This window comes from Callospermophilus lateralis, chromosome 3, assembly GCF_048772815.1.
Source record: "Callospermophilus lateralis isolate mCalLat2 chromosome 3, mCalLat2.hap1, whole genome shotgun sequence".
NCBI lineage: Eukaryota > Metazoa > Chordata > Mammalia > Rodentia > Sciuridae > Callospermophilus > Callospermophilus lateralis.
The window spans coordinates 149,621,966-149,643,333 of NC_135307.1; the positions used below are offsets into that span (position 1 = coordinate 149,621,966).

The 21,368-nt window shown below is 50.4% G+C and overlaps 1 pseudogene; it reads left to right on the forward strand.

The window, feature by feature from the left end:
* Positions 1–16,175: 16,175 nt before the first annotated feature.
* On the forward strand, positions 16,176–20,776 carry LOC143394835 (nuclear envelope pore membrane protein POM 121 pseudogene; annotated as a pseudogene).
* Positions 20,777–21,368: the final 592 nt, after the last annotated feature.

The window sequence follows — 21,368 nt, forward strand, 5'->3', positions numbered from 1 at the left end:
CATGCGTGCGGCCTGGGTTCAATCCTCAGCACCACATACAAAGATGTTGTGTCCGCTGAAAACTAAAATAAATAAATAAATATTTTAAAAAATTCTCTCTCTCTCTCTCTCTCTCTCTCTCAAAAAAAAAGATTTCAAGATATAATTCATTCAGTTGATATGGAGTCTTGAAGAGGACATTAGACAGCAAATGCAAACAATGAAAGATCACTTTAACAATGACATAAATAAACAAATCCAAGAAGCAAAAGAACAACTCTACAGGGAGATAGAGGTTATACAAAAAAATCAAACAGAAATCCTGAAAATGAAGGAAATTATAAACCAATTAAAAGCTCAAATGAGAGTATCACTAGTAGAGTAGACCAAGTAGAAGTCAGAACATCAGACAACAAAGACAAAATATATCATCTCGAAAAGAGTCCAGTCAACTCAGAAAGGTTGGTAAGAAACCATGAGCAAAACATCCAAGAGATATGGGATAACATAAAAAAACCAAACTTAAGAGTCATAGGGGACAGCAATCCACAGAGCGGCAGAGCCACCCCTGAGCCTGCAAGGTAGGCAGACCTGCGACCCACCGGCAGGTCAGGCCCAACAACCTGCGGAGGGGCACAGCTGCCCGACGCGCCTGCTAGGTAGGCAGAACCGTGACCACCAACAGAACAGGCCCAGCGGCCGGACAGACACATCGCCCGCCCCGGTTGGGGGAGGGGCAGAGCCGCCGGGCGCCTGCAAGGTAGGCAGACCTGTGACTCACCAGCAGATCAGGCCCAGCGACCCACGGAGTGGCAGAGCCACCCCCGCACCTGCAAGGTAGGCGCACCTGCCACCCACCGGCAGGTCAGGCCCAGCAACTCTCGGAGGGACACAACTGCTCCACGCGCGTGCAAGGTAGGCGGAACCGTGACGACTGACAAAACAGGCCCAGTGGCCCGCCAGACACATCGCCCCGGTTGGGGGAGGGGCAGAGCCGCCAGGCACCTGCAAGGTAGGCGGACCCGCGACCCACCAGCAGAACAGGCACAGCAATCCGCAGAGCGGCAGAGCCACCCCCCGAGCCTGCAAGGTAGGTAGACCTGCAACCCACCGGCAGGTCAGGCCCAGCAACCTGCGGAGGGGCACAGCTGTCCCACGCGCCTGCAAGGTAGGTGGAACCGTGACCACTGAAAAAACAGGCCCAGTGGCCCGCCAGACACATCGCCCCGGTTGGGGAGGGGCAGAGCCGCCGGGGGCGCCTGCAAGGTAGGCGGACCCGCGACCCACCAGCAGAACAGGCACAGCAATCCGCAGAGCGGCAGAGCCACCCCCGGAGCCTGCAAGGTAGGCAGACCTGCGACCCACCGGCACTCAGGGTCCCAGGAAAGGGTTGCATGGTCCTTGCAGGGATGCTGAGGCAGCCCTCATTCTAGATGAAGGGCTTCCTCTTGTACCCATGTGCTTCTGGACCGCTCCTCCCAACCCTTGGACCTCTGGGAGCCCTGCACTTGCCCACAGCTACCCCCAGGACTGCAACTGGAGTCAGGAAGCACCCTTCTTAGCGCCCAGCTCAGCTCTGACTCCTCTTGGTTGGGGGATACCAGTGAATTTTGGAAAAAGACAAACAGAGAAGGAACAGGGGTGAGGGCTTCAACACAAGGTAATATTAAATGAATCCCATGTAAAGTTCTCTATGCAGAATTAAATTTCAACTTAGCATCCTTCTCTTTGAATCACTGGCTTGGGAATTTCTATTTAGAAGACAGCTTTCTGAGCACTGGCAGTTGACATTCTCTGTGGTCCATGCTTCTTCTTCCAGAATCTCCAGAAGGGCCCACATCGGACCTGCTGCCCACAGAGAAGCAGGTGGAGGTTCAGATAAAAGCTCAGGTTTTGGGATCCCACAGACCACCTGCTGACTTCAGGCAAGTCACTTAACTTCTCTGAGCCTTGGGCTTCTCCTCTTAAAAAAAAAATAGGGACAATGATACTACCTCCTAAGGAGTTGTAAAGCACACGAAACACTTAGCACACCACCTGGAAGATAAGTCCAATAAGAATTGGCTGGAAAAAAAAAAAACAGACAGAAAAAGACTGTAGCCACTTTGTCACTGAGGGCTTTGCATCTCCCTGCTTGGAATTCTAAGGCAGGGCTCAGCAGCCTCCCTTGGGCGAGGGAGGAAAGGCGGGGGTGGGGGCCTATTCTCACCCAGGGAAGATTGCTCTTGGGGTGGGTGATGACTATGCGCCTCACCCACTGGGGAAGGCGCTCAGTGAGTGAACGGAAAAAGCCAGCACCCCTTTCTGCTGCATTCATTATTCAGAACTTCCCACAGCCTGATGCCTGCTCTGGGTGGGTGTGAGAAGCACCAGCCAAGCTCCAAAAAGGTTTTGTTTTCCCTGCCCGAGGTCCGAATGGCAAAGCCAGTGCACACAGAGACTCAAAGGTGGATCACAGACATCTCCCGGAACTCGGGGTCTCCGGTCCAGGTGATGGGGTGATCACTATCCAAAGAGGAACTAGGGTTTCCCAAGGATCTGGCTTTAGATCAGTGCTTCTCAAACTTCACTGTGCATGAAAATCCCCTGGAGGGCTTTTTCAGACTCCACAGATGACCAGTACTATCTCATCCCCACTGCCTGAGATTCTGATCCACTAGGTCTGGGGAAAAGAAAGCCCCAGACCCTGCATTTCTAAATAATTCCCAGGTATTGTGGCTACTGGCTCTGCTCTGGGGCTATGCAAGTTTAAGTCAGTGGAAATTTGATTCGATTTCAACTTAAAATACAGTTGCTTGGTGGCATCGGTCAGCTTTCAGGGACTCGGTAGCCATATGTGGCTGATGGCTATCATGTTGGATTATGCAGATAAGAAACATTTACCTCAGGAACGTTCTTTCCAACAGCACTGCCCTGAAAGACTGTCCAGAGTGGTAGCCTTATTGAGGGGAAAAAAGTGTGGGGAGTAAAAGGAGGTATGGCGCTAAAGCCCTGAGAAACTAAGGCTTTGTAGGAACTTGAAGAATGAATGAGAGGAATATGGGCCCCCAAAGGCTCTTCAGAAGAACCAGGGTGTGATAGCAGTGGCAGCCTCAGCTCCTTACTGACCGTGATGGAGAAACGTGAGCACTATGGGCACACAGGGTGGGATATTTTTAAAAGCCAGTCTGGGGGTGTCTGAGGAGTTGAGGCTAAGCTGGAATCTGCAGGGAGAATGAGTACAGAACCAGACCTCCAGTATTTTTTGCTCAGCTGTGATCCGCTCGCCCACGGACCTGCAAGTATCCATGTCACTCAGGATGTGGGCAAGTGGTTGGGTTTCAGCGTGTGGGGCAGGGGCAGGCGGGAAGGATAGCTAAAGTGCCAGGGAAGGAGCCTGAATAATGTCATGTCTCCTCCAAGGAGAAGCATACATCTAAGTAGTGAACAGATGGCCCAGCAAAAGGGGTTAAGTAAAGAGATCGCTGCGAGGAGTCTTGTCACTCGCATTCAAGGGAAGATCCAGGAGGAACAGACATTGGGTGGGTCAGAAATAGCAAGTGCCAGGCAGGAGCAAAAGCCGCCTTCCCTGCCCCCTCCCACCCCCCACACACCCTCTCCCTCTGCCTGTCCTCTGGGGACAGACAGTGGCTTCTGCCAACAGCTTTCCAAGGGAGGTGAGGGGAGTGCCTCCGGGTTCTGGGTTCTGCCCGGTGGGTCTCTCAAACAGAAAAACAGCTCCAGCCTTGAACACAATGGGATGGGAGTGGAGGGCGTGGCTCCCAGCCTGCAGCCTGACTGTGCTCCATTTCTCCTCCAAATGTCCCAAACCTGACCTCATACCTTTCTTTGCTCTTTCCCTTTGCTTCTCTTCATTCCCCTTCTGTTAAGGACCCTGCCAAGCACACCACTCACTGCCAGCCAGTCTGAGACGCAAAGCTACTTGGCTAGACTTGCAGAGACCTGGAAGGAAATGAGATGCGACACTGGGTATCTACAGGAGCTGGCTCCCTCCCAGGCATGAGCATCCTCATCCACTCTTCCCGCTTCCTCCTCTCCACTTCCAGTTGCTCTCTCCTATGCACCTCCACGTCCTCCTTCTCCTCTCACACCCTTCCCTTGCCTTCTTCATCCTTCTCTGCCCTTCTTTCTTCCCCTGCTCCTCGGGCCAGCCAAGTTCATTCCCAAGTTTTAGATCTAAAAGGAGCTTTGCTCCAGGCCTGCCTTCTGCCCCTCTGCTTCCAGAGGTTCTGGGGACCAATTTCCTCTCTCAGCTCCCCTTCAGGACACAACAGCTCTGTCCACCTCTCCCAACCGACCGGCTCCTTGCCTGCAGCCTCTGTCTACCTGAACTCTTCATCTTCAACCTCTTCTGACTGTTTTCTGGCCATCCATACAACCAGAGTCAACAAGTCATTCCGGATTTTTCTTTTCATTTTCTCCACAGTCATTATCCCTGACTCCAAGGTAAATGGACTGGACTCTAGTTCCAGCATCCTTTTGTCTGTCCATAGCCATATCTTGTCCATTTCTCATTTTTTTATGTTGGATAATTTTTGGAGTCTATGAAACACACAGATTTTTGTAATGCCTTAAAAATTATATATATCAGTGGATACAGAATTGCAAAGTGCAAAAAGGAAATACCTACCTACTCAAATTCAGGGCTTCCGGGAACTTTGCCTAGGTGGACTTCCTTTTGGAATTCAGTAAAGAAACTGTCACCACCTTGGGGTGAGGGTAGAGATACCATTCTGATAGAGAGATAAAGGGGACAGGTTTCTCTGAAATTGTCTTTAGATAAAGGGGACAGGTTTCTCTGAAATTGTCTTTAGGGATCGACTTCTTGTTGGGGACACCTGAACTAAATTTTCTCATCCTTGTCACTATTGACATTTGGGGCCAGATAATTCTTTGTGATGGGACGGTTCTGTGTATGGTAGGATGTTTAGCAGCATCCCTGGTCCCTACCCTCTAAATAGCAGTAGGACTTCCTCCTCCTTATTGTGCCCACAAAAAATGTCACCAAACTTGCCAAATGTCTCCTCTGGGGCAAAATTGCCCCTCATTGAGAACCACAACCTGAACACAGGTTGTTTTCAGGAAACAGGGAAGGGTTTAGTGACTCTGGACAAACTTCTGTAGTTCTGAGGAAAGAAATATGATTTTCTTGGGCCCAGTAGGGGGCCACTTCCCAGTTTGAGACCCAGACATTGGCCACTTGACCTCAAGAACAGTGACAATGACAGCTGTGCATTAAGCTTCGTCAAGGTCCAGGCATGGCACTACAAGGACATCCCATGCATCCTGCAACGTTACCAACGTGGAGGGGAGAAACGGAGACATTGGGAGGTTGAAGGGCTGATGGAATTAGCTTAATCTTGCCTCCATTTTGAATGTTTGATGCTTTTTGCCTTGGTGACCTTTCTGTAGAGATGAAAGAATGCAGAAGAAGTACAAAGCTCGCGTTATAATTCCAAGCATGCAAGATACTTGCAAACATTAGTACTAAAACTCTCCATGAGCTCCCTCCTTCCTGGTTGGCAGAAATATGATCCTCCTCCTGCCCCTCGCCTATGTTCCCTGGGTTCCTGAGTCCTAAGTCGGGTCAAGACATCATGGGAAGAAAGGCAATGCCAGGGACCCCGTTGGACATCTGCCCACTCACATATTCACTGTTTCTTTTTAGGTGGCCCATTTGTGTCTGACAACTCACTATTTCGGCGTAGTGCTTAAGGCAAGGGACTCTTCTTTAAGGTTACCCATAGATCCATGTGACATGCTATATTTTCCAAAGGAGGCCACAACAATATCTTCCATTCCACATATTCTTTTTACCAGTAGACTTTTTAAACTCTTCCTATTGAGAGGGGACTGTGGCAGAAGTGACATTATGTGACTCTGAAAGGAGATACAGCTCTGCCTGGTTCTCCTGGGAGTCTGTGGAATCTAAGCCACCGTGTTATGAGGAAGCCCAAGCAGCCACATTAAGAAAACACATGCAGGTGTTCCATGACTGTTCCAGCTGAGGTCGCAGCCAGCAGCCAGCCATCAGTGACTGCCAAACATATGGCTAAACATATGATTTTGGATGATTCCAGTCCCTGCTGGCCAGCAAGTCACCCCCTAGTCCAAAACTCATCCCAGACATCATGGAGCAGAGACAAGACATTCCTAATGTGCTTTCTACATTCCTCACCACAAGTTCATGAGCACAATAAAATAGCTAAGCTATGGAACCTTCAACAGATGAATGGATAAAGAATTGTAGTATATATACACAATGGAATATTACTCAGCCTTATAGAGGGCAACTAGGTCAGCAATTAGGGCATTTGCTGGCAAATGAATGGAACTGAAGAATATCACGCTAAGCGAAATAATCCAGTCCCATAGAACCAAAGGCCTAATGTTTTCTCTGATATGCAGAAGCTATTTACAACAAGGGGGGTGTGGTTAGGGAAGAATAGAGGTACTTTGGATTAGGCAGAGGAGAGTGAAGGGAAGGGAGGAGGTCTGGGGGATGAAAGGATGATAGAATGAATCAGTCATTATTCTGTGTATGCATATATGATCACATGACCAGTGTTAATTCTATATCATGTACAACCAGAAGAATGAGAAGTTGTACTCCATCTATGTACGAGGTGTCAAAATGCATACTACTGTCATGTATAATTAGAACAAATAAAAAATAAATTTTTAAAAAATAATGGCTTTACAAATTTTGAAATGGTTTGTCACCCCTAGTAAGTGAGAGCCTTTCTTCCCCCAAGCACCAGTATGCAGACCCATCTGTCTGGGGTGTTGCCATTTCTCTGGAGAAGAGACCAAGGCACGAGGACACACTCATCCAAAACTTGCATGCAACTCTCCTCTCTCCTGCCCAGGAATCTCTTTTCAGTACAGCAAGGAGTGTCTAGCCTTCCCATTCTTGCTTATTGAGGATGCCATGTTTATAACCAAGCATGGTCTGCCTTCCTTATTTTTCCACCTCTTCCATGACTCATCTAACTTTGCCTAACATGTTCAGGCTTTTAGAACAAAAATGCTATCAGTTGTACAGGCTTTTCTCGTTTCCCATCATCTCTCTTCTAGGGCAAGGAGCACAAAGTCAGGTACCTGTTTCACTAGGAGAAGGTAAAAGGAAAAATACCCACCAGAAGGGGGGTGGGGAGGATAGATCATTTTTGACAGCTTTATTGAGATATAATACATACTGTGCAAGTCACCTGTATAATTCAGTGAACTTTACACTAATCGTAAAGTCGGGCAACCATCACTAGTCAGCTTAGAACAATCATCACCTCCTTAGCCATCATTCTTCAGTCCCCCATCCTCCATCCCCAAGTCTGACAACCACTTTCTGTCTCTGCAGATTGTCTATTCCAGACATTTCATATAAAAGGAGTCATACAATACACAGTCCTCTGTGATTGGCTTCTTTGACTGAGTCTAATGTTCACGCTTCATCCATGTTGTAGTAGCTACATAGATGTATATTGTCAAGCCAAAGACATCCTTTTAACTTCACCTACCTCCCTTCTAAATCGCAGAGGATGCATTCATTGTGTGTAAAAGGGAGGTTCTGTCCTTCACCCACATGGTCATTCCACATCCAATCTTTGCAGAGGGATCAGTAACTGGGCCTCAAATTTGGAAGCCTCAGATCCAAAGTGAAATGATGATGAAGCTCCCAATGAGCCCTCTGCCTGGCCCCTTTCTGTGTATGATTAAGCTCCTGGAACCATCTATTCCTGTGAGCCAAATAAGCTTCCATATGAACCTGCCCTACCCCAATTCCCATGAACTCACACAGAAAGCAAGGAACAGAGAAGACAGCCATGAAGGACCCTCACCTTGCTGAGTCTCTAAAACACAATGCCTGGGGTAAGGGCTTCAATTCTCAAGATTGCTAGAGACGGCCTGTGAGCAGCAGGGCTTAGGACCCAGCACCAAGTGAGGGCAGCAGTGGGGGCTGCCAGCAGAGGGTTTGCGGCTGGCCTAAGAAGTGGATGAAGAATGGGCTGGAGAGGAGCATGACCATCAATGAACCACAAAGCCTTTTAGCATCCATTTGCTACTGCTGCTGAACAAACAACTGCGAACACACAGTCACTAGCTGGGGCCAGTGTCTCCTGGGGCAGCCTTGAACTCCAATCCCAAACAAAGGAGAAAGGAGGTGCCCTCCACAGCCCCACCTCAGTCTCTGCAGCTAAATCCAAACCTCCATGGCTGCCCTCCATCTCCACTGCCTGTCTCCATTTGTGTCCCGGTCCTTGGCAAGAGAAGGAGAAGACCCCAACGTCATTAGTTCAGTGAAGCATGGTCCAGCTTGGGCAGCTCTGTGATGAATGGAGATGACAACTGTTTAGATATCAGCTTTCAGAATCAGACCCTGTTTACCTTATCTATCCCTCCTTGTGGGGGGAGGGGAGACCCAGTTCCTCTGTGTTAAAGGTTATGCAACAGGTTCCATGCCCCTGAAACAAAGGACAGGAGGTTTGGTGAGGCCTTGATTTGTAAAAGCAGAAGAAGAGCTGTCCCCCCAGTGTTCTCCTTATGTTCCCCATTCATTCTGTAGGGTTCCAGAACCAAAGGTCTGCTCAGCTAGGCTTGGTTTGATCTGAGTGTGGGGTCTGGAGCACACAGGCCCCATGGGTCTCTTAAAGGGGATGTTAATTCTGCAGCAGGAACAAAAGGTCAGACCCACCCACTTACTCCCTCCCCACTTTGATCCATGGTCCAGCCTGACCCACTGGCTCACCTTCTAGACACAAGGGCCAGGGCAAGGTGGAAAAATCTCTTGGGGGCAGATAGGAAGGCTGCAGTACTGGGGATCCTGGGCATCAGCACTGCTTTCTAGCCACCTCTTTATTTTATGAACTGTGGGGAGCAGGAGGTCTTACTAAAACGGAAAACTCTTAGTTGGAAGCCAAACCATAGTAGTAGATGTTCAATAAGATCTTTCATCTGAATTTGTTGACTCTCCAGCATTTGAAAAGGACAGAAAGGACAACAAGGGAAGGAATCATGCTCTTTGAGGTGGGGCTTAAAACAGAAACCAAGAGTCAGGCTGGTGGAACAACTTTGGGCTAGGCTCCAGACGTAGGTCCTATGCCACCAGCCTGGCAGAGGGAAATGCCCATGTTGCTCTGAAGCTCTGCCCCTACTCCTCTCCCCCTGCCCCACAGTCCCCCCCTCCCCCTCCCCGTTGGCGTCCCCCTGTTTATTTGCTGAGCCCTGGTTTAACAATGCGCTGTTTTTATGAGTTGTGCTCTAGTTCTTGGTAAAGCACTTTAATCCACTTTAATGCCCCCACTCTGGTCCTCCGTGACAGCCTGGTGGTTACTCTAATGCATCCCTCTCACCTCAGGGTTACTAATGAGGTCAGAGGGAACGCAATATCCCAACTGAATAATTCACTAATCAGATGCTACAGACTCCAGTGGTAAAATTTATTTCTGACACCTAAAGGGCAAATGGGTTTGTGGACACACTCACTCCCTCTCTTTGCTCCAGAGCTATTTCTGCTAAATGGAAGGCTGCAGTGTTTGCTTAACAAAAGGGCTCTGGTCTGGGGCATCTCCTCATCTGGGGCCTCCTGAGTCTTCAGGGGAACCGGGGTGGGGGTGGGGTGGCAGGGCAGAAGAGGCTGGGACTCTGTTTCCATGGGGCTCACACCAGATCTGCACTGCCCTGGAGCCTCCCCTCCCTTTCCAGCTGACAGCGGGTGATCCTGCCTCCCCACCCTTCCAGTGGACAAGCCTCAGACTCATGCTCCATGTTAGGTCAGTCCTTCCAACCAGTTCAGGTGTCAGGCACCTTGAGAAAGTGTAGACAGCGCCCCATGCTCCAAGAAAATGCACATGTTTGTTGTTCATTCGCATTCTGTTTTTGGGAGTCTTCAGCCCCTCTAAACTCCTCTGGCTCCGGATAAGACTCCTCTCTGCATTGAGCTCTTACTAGATTATCACCAGATTCACTTCCTTACTAAGTACCCACATCCCCAGTTGATAAGATGAAGAGGAAGAGACAGGTGTCTCCAAGTTATCCTCCTACTCTGGGATTCTCTGCATCAAGCAGAGCCCCTAAGGCCTAGTTCTTTATGTGTCAACCCAGCCCAGAGAGCCAGACCCCCGGTAGGAGGACAGACAGCTGCCTCAGAGAGAGGAACTGGCTCCTCAGACTCTCATGCCACCTCCCACAGGGGCTGAAAGGATATATGCCCATCTTCAAGCTCCATTCACAGACAGTGTCCCTGTCTGTCTGAGTGGCAGGTTTGGACTGCAACCACAGTGTCCCAAGGATCTAAAATAACCACCATCATTCTGGAACATTCCATGCTCCCTTGGATCATGCCTAGCTTCTTTTTACCCGCTTCAAGTACCCAGTACCCAGCATATGCAAAGTTAACCACAGTCCTCATGTTTTGGGCTCAGGGTCATGGGTGCCTTGAAAGGCTCTCTCTGCCTTCCAGGTTCAGCCTATCAGGGCACCAGCACACCAAGCAGAGGGCTGTTAACATCAATTGAACCTAATTGCCTGAAATAGGTATACAAGAGAAATATACCTGAATGTTCCTCAAAAATAGAAGCTGTAAATCAAATTGTTCTTCAAATTCTCAGACCTACCAATCAGACATTTCAGTTTAGAGAATTAAAACTGGAACCTTAGGGGCTCTCCTTCTTCTCTTTGGCACCTCCCTGGGGCCTCAGATGCTAGCCAAAGGGCTGCAGAAAGGGACCAACTTTGGCAGATGACTAGACTCCAGCACCAAGCCTAGTCCCCACCCTGGGCAGGAACATGGTGCTCAGGAGAAGGTGCCAGAGGCGCCAGGGCTGTCTGAAAGAGCCAGCTGTGTGGAAGCCGCATAACCCTCAGCCCTGTGTTTTTATGAATCAGCTCCCGTGCCACCTGAGGCTCTTGTGCATGCAAACCTCTCCAGGCCATACAGAGGTGCTGGAGATGGCAATGCTCAGCAGCTAATGAAAGAAGGAGACTCTCTGCAGCAAGGACAGGACTGGCATAAGCATGGCTGGCCACTCAGGCAGGCTTAATTGCCTTTCCCCTAGCCCACTCCCTCCCTCCACAGCTCCCCTCCTTCACCCTGCCCTCCTGCTCTCTGCAGAAAGCTAAATGGGCCTCTGCTTCAGGCCCCAGAGACCCCAGGGGTGTGAGGTCCCTGGGCTGAGTCATGTGTGCCCTCCAGGTCACAGGTCCCCAGTCTGCTGTCTGTAAACAGAGGCAAAGGTGGCAGCTCCCCAGCAGCTCAATGAACCACTCTTTGTGCCAACTGAAGCAGCTCTTCTGCTTGACCCTTGCTCTGAGGTGCCCCTGCTTTGCACTCTGATTCTCATTTAGGAGGCTTCCTCTCTGCCTGGCTCCTGGGAACCTTGCGCCTGGCATCAGCATCTAAACCCTGCATTTCTGATTCTGGAAGATTAACACCATAGCTCCAGGTCCCCAGCTTAGCTGTGCCAGCAGCTCTGATATCAGGATCTGCCTCTGGCTCCCTGATTACAGCTCTGGGCAGTGTTGTTGTTGACCTTTCCAGATTCCATTCATCGCCCTTCCTCCTCTTGGTGATCAGCCTTGAGACCTGAATTCAGAAAGAGACTGTACTTATCCTGATACCTGTGGCTATGAGGCCTGGGCCTCTCAGAAAGCAAAGGGAACTACATTTGCTGAGTCACTTCCATGCACCAGGCATTGTGGGAGAGACTTTGATTCTCCAGGCAATTCTAGGGATCATCACGGCCGCCATTCTACAGATAGACAAACTGAGGCTCTGACAGGTTCCGTACGTCACCTGAGCCTCTGCTCACTTTTCTACCTCATTCAGCTCAGGAATAAAGAACAACTGAGTTCTGAGGGACTTAGGGGCACATTCCATAAAAAAAGCAAGATGAACCCTCACCTTTCACAGAAGACCATGGAAGAAAAAACCTCAGCCCTGTTCCCTTAACTCCAATTGAAGCACTCACTCGAGGATTAGTTTCTCCTTGCCAGGATACCACAAGCTCTGGCTCTCAGAAAGGCAGGATGGACAAGTGCATAGGATCCTGCAGGTCTCAAGGCCCTAGCTTGTGGTCTTGGAGGGAGGGTCATCTTACCTTCTAAGCCTTGAGATCTGCATTATGGGAAAGGCAGGACTACATGACCTATGTGACCCTTAAGTTTAATCATTCCACATGGCACCCCAGATCCTTAATTCAAGAAGATGGTGATGAACATGATTACAACCAAGATGCTAAGGATATTAATAAATCAAAAAATGAACAATTATTGAAAGCCTGTTACACATAGACATTGTCCTTTGCATTTTATTTGGATCATGTGATTTCACCTTGCATCAATCCCATAAGAATCAGCATTGCTCCTTTTCTTATAGATGAGAAAACTGAGCCTCCTAGAAACACACAGCTAGACATTGGTGGAGCTGGGAATCATGCCCAAGCTCTCTGACTCTGTGATCTTAGTGACTATTCAAGGCCCTTGTCTACTATGCTATCTAAAATACTTTGCCAGACCTACTCTCCTGAGCCCTGGTTTCAAAGAACAGGGCATGCTTTTCCAAGGAGAGGCAGACTGGGAGTTAGAAAGTTGGATTTCACATCCATGGCCCTAATCTGGATGTCCATGGCTCAGTTCCATCCATACAACGGAAGATATATATATATATATATATATATATATATATATATATATATATAGAGAGAGAGAGAGAGAGAGAGAGAGAGAGAGAGAGAGAGAGAGCTTGTTTTAATCCAATGTAAGAGATTTTCAAAGACAGGAAATAAAACAAGTTTCCTGTAGAAAGATTGCCTATGTGGGCAATTCCATACCCTGAGGGTGTCCCACTACTGACTTAGTTTCTCCCTCCAAGATGTCCAAGTGAGACAAGTGTAGCAAGATGTGCCCTTTTCTTCACTGACTCATCTACATTCTCTTATTCATCTTCACTCCATAATTCATCTACCCATTCATAAATTCCTTTCATCCTTTGAGGGAGTTAATTCATTCAGATATTCACCCATCTCCCCACCCACCATTTGTTTATCTACTCAGTCATTTCTCCATTCACCCACTTATCTATCTTCCCTCCCATCCATTCATCGAGCCATTCGCCTATTTGGAAGCCAAACCATAGTAGTAGATGTTCATCTATCCTTTTATCCATCTTTCCATGCAACTACTTCCCCATCCACCAACCTACAAATTTACCATCCATCCATTCATCCACCCACCCATTTATCATTCTATCTAACTCTCCGTTTTTTTCTCCTATTCATTCCCCCAACATGTTTTGACCACCTGCTGCGTTCTAGGCCCTGTATTCTGTGCTGAAGATAAAGAGGTAAATAAATAAGTTCTGTCTTGGAAGAGATCAAACTTAAATGGACAAGACAGTGACCCCAAAATAGGCAATTGCAATAGGATATGAGAAAGAAGGTAAATTAAGAAGCACAGAAGAATATGGGATTTGTAAGGAGGATCTCTATGGAGATAAGTCAGAGAAGCCTTCTCCAAGGAGGTGACATCTGGCCTGGCTTTCAACAGGTGTTTAGGAGTTAGCAAAGGGGAACAGGCAAAGTCAGTGTTAAGCAAATAAACTGCATCCATAAAAGCAAAAGAATCATGAAAGAAAACAAAGCACCAGAGCAGCAGTTCTCAACCAGGGGTGATCCGTGTACTTCAGGAGAGAATAAGCAATGTCTAATAAACTTTTGGTTGTCACAGCTGAGAGGTAAAGGGAGACAGGTACTACCAGCATCGAGTAGGTAGAGGCCAGGAATCCTGCTAGACACCCTACAATACATAGGAGAGCCCCAACCCCAAACAATTAGCCAAACTAAAACTTCAATAGTGTCAAGGTCAAAAACTGAAAAACCTACTTTAGAAGGACAGCAAATGGTTCAGGATGGTAGGTGTGAAGAAAGGAGAAAGCAAAGAGAAAATCCTAGGGAGATAAACAGGAGCTAGATCAAAGATAGCAAGTGTTTATTGAACATTTACCCTGCAGGAAGTTTTAGCATGGGTGCTGGGGACCCAGAGATAAAACGGGATCCAATCACTGCCCTCCAACTTTGCAATCCTATTGGAGAAACGGCACACATCCATGAGGGAAGAGGAACCTCTAGGAATTGAGACCTTACTATGTACCAATCACTATACTAGAATCTTATAGGATATGTCCTGGATTCCTTTTGATAATTCAATGAGGCAGGTTCCATTTTCCAGGTGTGAAAGCTGAATCTAAGAAATTTTTTTAATGGTTCTAACAATCATTAGGTCAAATCCAGTTGACCATCTGTTTTTTTAATATTTATTTTTTAGTTTTAGGTGGACACAATATCTTTATTTTCTATTTTCATATGGTGTTGAGGATCAAACCCAGTGCCTCGCGCATGCCAGGCAGGCGCACTACACTTGAGCCACATCCCCAGCCATCTGTTTTGTGTTTTTTTTTATATAAATAAAATTTTATTGGAAAATAGAGGGGGGAAAACCCTGCCTCTGTGTCACACAGTTAGTAGTGATACACCAAGTCCATTTCCCCCCAGCCTGACAACTCAAGGTGGCACACTCAGAGCAAATTAATAGTAGAGATCCTGATGGAGAGGGTGGTCCACAGAGTTCATGGGGAAAGCACAACTTGGCCTTGAATGAAGAAGAGGAGTCAGATATGCAGGAAGGACAGGGAAGAGGGAAAATGGAGTTAATAAAGGCACAGGTGAGCAAAGAATGTGCCAGGTTCTGGGAACCCTGGGAGGCTGGGGGACTGGAGGGTGGAGGAGGAAAAAGGTCCAAATGCAGCAAACTCCATGTGGGGCCCTGCAGGTTCAGGAAAGATGTATATAGCCGAGGGACAGAAAGGAGGTCAAGACATGTGCATTTGTAATATCTGAGGAATGAACAGAGAGGCGGAGGAATTGAGAGGAGTTTGTTTTAAACCTGAGGTTTACCTCTATTCCTGGCCCTTCTGACTGTGGAAACTGCCTCTCCCTGTCCCCATCTATTTCCAAGAGGAAGGGTCACCCAGAAGCCAAAGGAGAACCTATTGTTGTGGCCTGCTTGGCCAGCCCTGAGGGACAGAGCTGCTGTCTTTGGAGGCTCATATTCACCTCTGTTAAGAGAGTTGCTGCCACTCCCTCCACTCCTTTGCACTAACCACATGTTTTTCATGTGTGTGTGTGTGCGCGCACACACACACACACATGCCCCAGACATGAGAATTTAATGTACACTGTTCATCAGATAAGGGAGACAGTTTGTTGAAGAAAATGTTTGCTGGGGCTATTGCTCTGAGCAGCACCAGGATGAGTGGCTCAAAGAGAATCAATTTCATCCAAGAAATCTGAAAAGAGACAGGAAGGGGAGGGGCTCACTTCAGCAGTAGCCAAAGAGACAAGGCAAGGGAGCCTTGCAAGGGAGCTCAGGCCACGAAAACTCCTTCCAAATTGAATTTCTGGCCCTAGTGAGACAAGCCAGGGCTGCTGGCCAGAGAGGCCTAACCTCTATGGAAGAACCCTGGGTTCCTGGGTCTGAGAGTCACCTTTGGCCTCTAAGGAGGCACTTGAAAAGGAGAAAAGCATTCCAGGAGGATAGTGCTCCTCTGTAGACTACCCCACCACTGATATCTGGAGACCTCCTTTTCTCCTTCACCCTTAGCATCTTACTCCCTCCTGATTGGAAAAGAGGAGTTCCAAGAGACTCTACCTCCAGAACAAGGTCTTAGAGGTGGGACAATTCAGACAGAGAGGCAGGAGGCTGGAACAGGGGCATTACCTTCCACCTGTGAAGGCTCCAAGGAGGAGGCAGCTTCAGGCCAGGCTTCACTGCTCTGGATCCAAAAGGAATCTTTAATCACTCCTCGGTGGGCTGCTCTGAATCCGGCAAAGCCCTCCCTTGGACATCACTTGGAGAGCACCTGAGTGGGTGATGCTTGGTTGACTGTGAGGTCATGATCAATACTATGTCTACAAAGGAGCATGCTGGGGAAGTGATGGCCAGATTGTGTGTATGCGTATACCCGCGTACGCTTGTGTGACTCTGCACACTGTGTGAGCGGGCAACCAGAGCATCGAGCCAAATTCTGCCCAGTCCACCGCCCCGATAGATAGCCTCTCCAACTCTGAGCTGATGGATCACACACCTTCTGGCCTGGGGTAAGAAGGCCGCGAAGAAATCTTCCCTGCGACGCGGAGCTGCTTATGTCTCTGGCGGCTGTGACTGGAGAAGGCGAGCAGCAGCGGTCCCCCATAGCTCGCACCCAGGGCTTGGCCCGGGGCTGCTGCAGGCCAGCGCGGGCGGCGCTGCTGGGCCTCGCGCTGCTGGGCCTCGTGCTGTACCTGGCGCGTGCAGGACCGTTGGTAGCGTGGTTGGCCGTTGGGGCTACCACGGTCTGGTGGCGACCGAGCCGCGAGCTCCGTGGCCCGCGCGCCGTGCTGTTGTCGTCATTCGTTCGCAGCCAGCGGAGGCAACACTGCTCCTCTCCCCTCTAGCCAACGCGGCAGCAAACGGAAAGCTCCTAGAGCCTCGGACTCTGTTCAAAGGACTCAGATCCGCTGAACTGCTCCTCATGGGCAGCTACCTGGGTAAGCCCGGCCCTCCGCAGCCTGCCACCGCGCAGGAGGGCAGGGACCTGAGGGAGCGGCCTGTCCGCCGCCGCCTGCCCACCCGCTCCTCGCCACCTACACCTGCGACCCAGCGGGTCCCGCAGCGCGGTTACCCCTCTCTCCCGACCCCTTTCCACCAACCCCCCAAGAGGTCTATGCATTGGGATTGTGGGACTTTAGCCAATCCCTTTGTGATAGTTCCTCCAAGACGCTATCCAATTCAGCAGGCCCAGTATTCCACGCTAGGGGTACTGCCCACGGTGTGCTGGAATGGTTGTCCCAAGAAGGCTGTACTTTCGGTTCGGAACTCAAAGATGGTGTGCAGCCCAGGGACTGTGAGGATTGCCCCTCCGGATAGCAGGTTAACTCGTCGTCGAATACCAGGGCAGTTAATCAACTCAGCCCTGCCCTCACCATCTGGTAATGTCCCAGACTCCTGTGCCAAGGAGATTGATCTCAGAGAGGGGAAGAAAAGGATCGCGGAGGAAGACGACCAATTACTTGTTGATGGTCAGGAGAATAAGAAGAGACGCCAGGATAGCAGTAGGAGTGGACAGTCTCCATCTGTGCCCCTGGTGGCCAATGGAGTCTCCACTTCTTCTGTGCCTAACCCTGGGTCTCTGAAAAGAGTTCTCCCTTCCCAGAGCTCAGGAGAACATCCGAGTAAGCGATCTTGTACCTCGCGGGTTGGCTCCCTGACAAGCACCTGCTGCCGCAATGCCATCACCAGTTCTTATAGTTCTACCCGAGGCATCTCTCGCCAGCAGCTGTGGAAGATGAGTGGCTCCGTTTCATCTCCCTTCTCTAGCCCAGCTTCCTCCCCAGAGAGGCCAGCCAAGAAAGCAAGAGAAGAGAAGCCACCTCAGCCTTCTTCCACTCCTCAGGTGGCCAACAAGGAGTCCCAGGGCCAGAAGGCTGTAGACACTCCCACTCAGAAGCAGCAGAACTCGGGGGCTTCCCCGTCTACACCTGGCAGCTCCAGACAGCGGAAACGGAAGATTCCGCTGGTGCCCAGGCGACGGAACAAACTGACCTTGCCTTCACCACCTCAGCTCCGTTATCCCATCACGGCTGAGGACTTTGACCTGGAGAAGAAAGCCTCGCTCCAGTGGCTGAACAAGGTCTTAGAGGACAAGACTGATGTTCCTCCGAAGTTGGTCAGTGAGAAGCCACCGGACACTCAGCCTTCTTTCACCCTGCCTGCTGCGAGTACCACTTCCTCAGCAGCCTCCTGGCCAGCCCTAGGCACTAGCCTGAAGAAGACGCAGAGTGTCCCAGGGCCATCCCTCCCAGAAGCTTCACCTCTGAAGACACCCAGTCTTCTGGACTCTCTTGGCTCTTTACCATCAGGGCCCCTGCCAGAAACCTCTTCAGACTCAAAACCCACAGCCACTTTTTTGGGACTGGTCCCTGCTTCCCCCACAGCACCAGTCGCTGAGACCAAGTCACCTCCAGCCCTTCAGGCTGACACATCTACCCCCTCCCCCATGCAAGGAGTGATGTTTGGTGGCATGTCAGACAGCCAGACCTCTGACCCTTCCTCCCCAGGTGCCCTAGCCATGTCTTCTGCTTCTCCCACCTTCAAGCCTATTTTTGCAATGGCACCTAAAAGTGAGAGTGAAGGCCCCTTGCCATCTAGTCTATCCAACCTCCCCATAATGACCAGCACTGCCGCCTCAACTTCTAAGCCCATCTTTGGTGACCTAGGGCCACCTGTGGCTGTGCCCTTGCCTGCTCCCTTTTCCTTTAAGCCAACAACTGCTGTGACGGCTGCTGCAGCCCCAGCGGCCCCTCTGTTTACTGGCCTGGCCACTGCCACCTCTGTCGTGGCTTCCACCACCACCACCACCAGCACCAGTGTGTCCAAAGACTCTAGTTCCAAATCTGCTTTTGGCTTTGGGGTCAACAGTGTGGCCAGTACTGGGAGCAGCACAACTAGCAGCATGACTTCCGCCTCTCAGCTCTTCCCCTTTGGGGTTCCCCCTGCTTCTGTCACCAGCTCTGCCAGGGCCATGGGCTCTGAATTCCAGTTTGGCAGGGCCCCCATCATGCAGACATCCACAGCAGTGACCACCTTTGGCCAGTCTCTGCCTGGTGCTGTTCAGATGGCAACCAGCAGCAGCAGCAGCAGCAGCAGCAGCAGCAGCACTTCTGGCTTCCGTGGCTTCCGTGGCTCCCTCACAACCTCAGCCCTGGCCGCCACCTGCCAGCCTACCCTGACTTTCAGTAACACCACCACTCCTGCATTCAAGATTCCCTTTGGCTTAAGGGCCAAGCACCCTGTCGCAGCACACCCAGTAGTCATCCCCCAGCCCAAATTTGGGGCTGCCAATGGGCAGCAGCAGAAGTCCACCAAGCCAGCCCTAACCCCAAGCTTTGGCAGCCCTTTTCCTTTTGGGAACTCTGGGGCCCCTGCCCCATCTGTAGCACCAGTGCTAACGCCAATGTCAGCGCTGGCGGCAGCGCTGCCCCAGCCGGCCCAGCCGGCCTTTGGCAGCTCAGCGCAGACAGGTTTTGGCTTGAAAACCACAGCCTCAGCCTTCAGCGTCCCTGCCAGCACAAAGAAAGCCTTTGGTGTAGCCACCACCTCTGGCTTCAGAGCTACCACCCACACCACTAGCAGTGGGACCAGTAGCTCAGTGTTTGGCAGCTCAACTTCGTCCCCTTTCATGTTGGGGGGACCTGTAGCCCCAAGTGTTGGGCTCAGTGTGGCTGCCCCAGACACCAACTCCACCTCTGGGGCATTCAATTTTGGACCTGGACAGAGTGGTACCACAGGCACCACCACCCCCTTTGTGGGGGTCTTAAGTCAGAATGCCCTGGGAATTCCCAGCCAGGGAACACCATTTGCCTTTAATGTGGCCAGCACATCTGAGAGCAAACCTGTGTATGGAAGCATCTCCACACATACCTTTGGGCGGAGCACCCTAACCGCTGGAGTGGGCACAGCGGGCAACAGCCTTTCCTTTGGGGTGTCCTCTATACCCACCCAAGGCTTTGTTGGAGTCGGGTCCTTGGGATCAGCATCCCCTTTATTTTCCATTGGTGCGGGACCCAAGACCCCAGGTGCTCGACCAAGACTGCAGGCCCGAAGGCAGCACAACCTGTAAGAAATAGATTCTGTCCCCGTCCCCATCTTCATTCCCCTGTCCCTGTCTCCAATCCCCTGTCCCTGTCTCCAATCCCCTGTCCCCACCTCCATTCCCCTGTCCCAGTTTCCATTCCCCTGTCCCCACCTCCATTCCCCTGTCCCCACCTCCATTCCCCTGTCCCAGTCTCCATTCCCCTGTCCCAGTCTCCATTCCCCTGTCCCAGTCTCCATTCCCCTGTCCTACTCTCCATTCCCCTGTCCCAGTCTCCATTCCCCTGTCCCCATCCCATTCCCCTGTCCCCATTCCCCTGTCCCCACCCCATCCTCCTGTCCCCCTCCCCATTCCCTTGTCCTTGCCCAAATCTGGACCTCAGCACCTACTAGGAAGAGCCTCTGACTCTTCAAGTTCCATAAAACAAAACTACCCTAAATCTCTAGCTTCAGCCACCAGGGTGGTGGTAGCAGCCCAGGGGCTCTTTCCCTTCTGGAGGAAGCAGGCGCCTCAGGGAGGAAGCAGGCAGTGGCAGGGCCGAAGCCTGATAACCTGTACTTGAACAGTTGCACTGGTGTTGAGAGCCACAGCCCAGTGGGGATGGTGCCTGGCGTTTTGCCAGGGGGAGTGGTTGAGAGGTGGCGCCAGGGAGCCATTAGGAATGGTGATGGTTGAGCTCTCCCAGAGTTCCTGGAGAGTTCGCCTGGGTGGCGTATTCCTAGGTTCCAAGTTAGTTCCTGCTTGAATCTACAAGTGGCTCGTGACCTCCCGGTTATTTGTGCCCAGCCAGGCTGCAGGATGCAGCTGAAGAACTAAAGGAACATCTGTACATAGTGTCGGCTCACTTCCCTGACTCATTTAGTATGTCCCTTAGTCAGGTGGCCTCCCTTCCCACCTTTTCCCCCAAGAGCCATCCTTGCCAGAGCGTGCAATGCACACAACTTGAATTTCTGTTGCATTTGGTGGGATTGGATAAAATGAATAATTTTCAGTCACAAGCGGGGAGGTCTTTTGGATCAGCAGCCCCTTCATTTTCCATTGATGGTGGGACCCAAGACCCCAGGTGCTCGACCAAGACTGCAGGCCTGAAGGCAGCACACCCGTAAGAAATAGCTTCTGTCCCCATCTCCATTTCACATTATTTATAAAATAAGAATTATATTTATATAATAACATGGGCAAAAGGGACTCCAGTCCCTCAAGAAAGCTGTCTGGGACAGCACTTGAGCCCTTTCTTTACACAGAGATCACCCAACTGTGCAGCTAATTCCTGATCACCGGCATTCATACTTACCACTTCAATGAACCAAGATGGGAGGAATTTAAAAGCTTAAATACAAAAATGAATTTTTACTTTGTTAAAATATTTTAACACATGATTCTCCTAAAGAGGATGGGCATGGCAGCAGTTTTACTTGGTTCTCTTCCCCTGGTCTTTTTGCCTGGGAGACCCCAGTGGGTGTTGCTTGGGCTGCCCCCTTTCGCCCTGCCAAGTCCAAGTCAAGTCTTATCTTCAGCCCTCTGCCAGTTTGGCCCCTAAAAACTTGGTAGCTCAAGGCTGTCAGGCTGGCAGAGCTGGGAGTGACAGAAGCTCCTGGAGAGGGCAGGATGCCTCCAACTGCCCTCAGCCGCCACCTCCACCTGCTGGCCTCGCTGCCCATTGTCTGCCTCTCCTCTTTGGGAGGAGTATGAATTCCTATGCCTA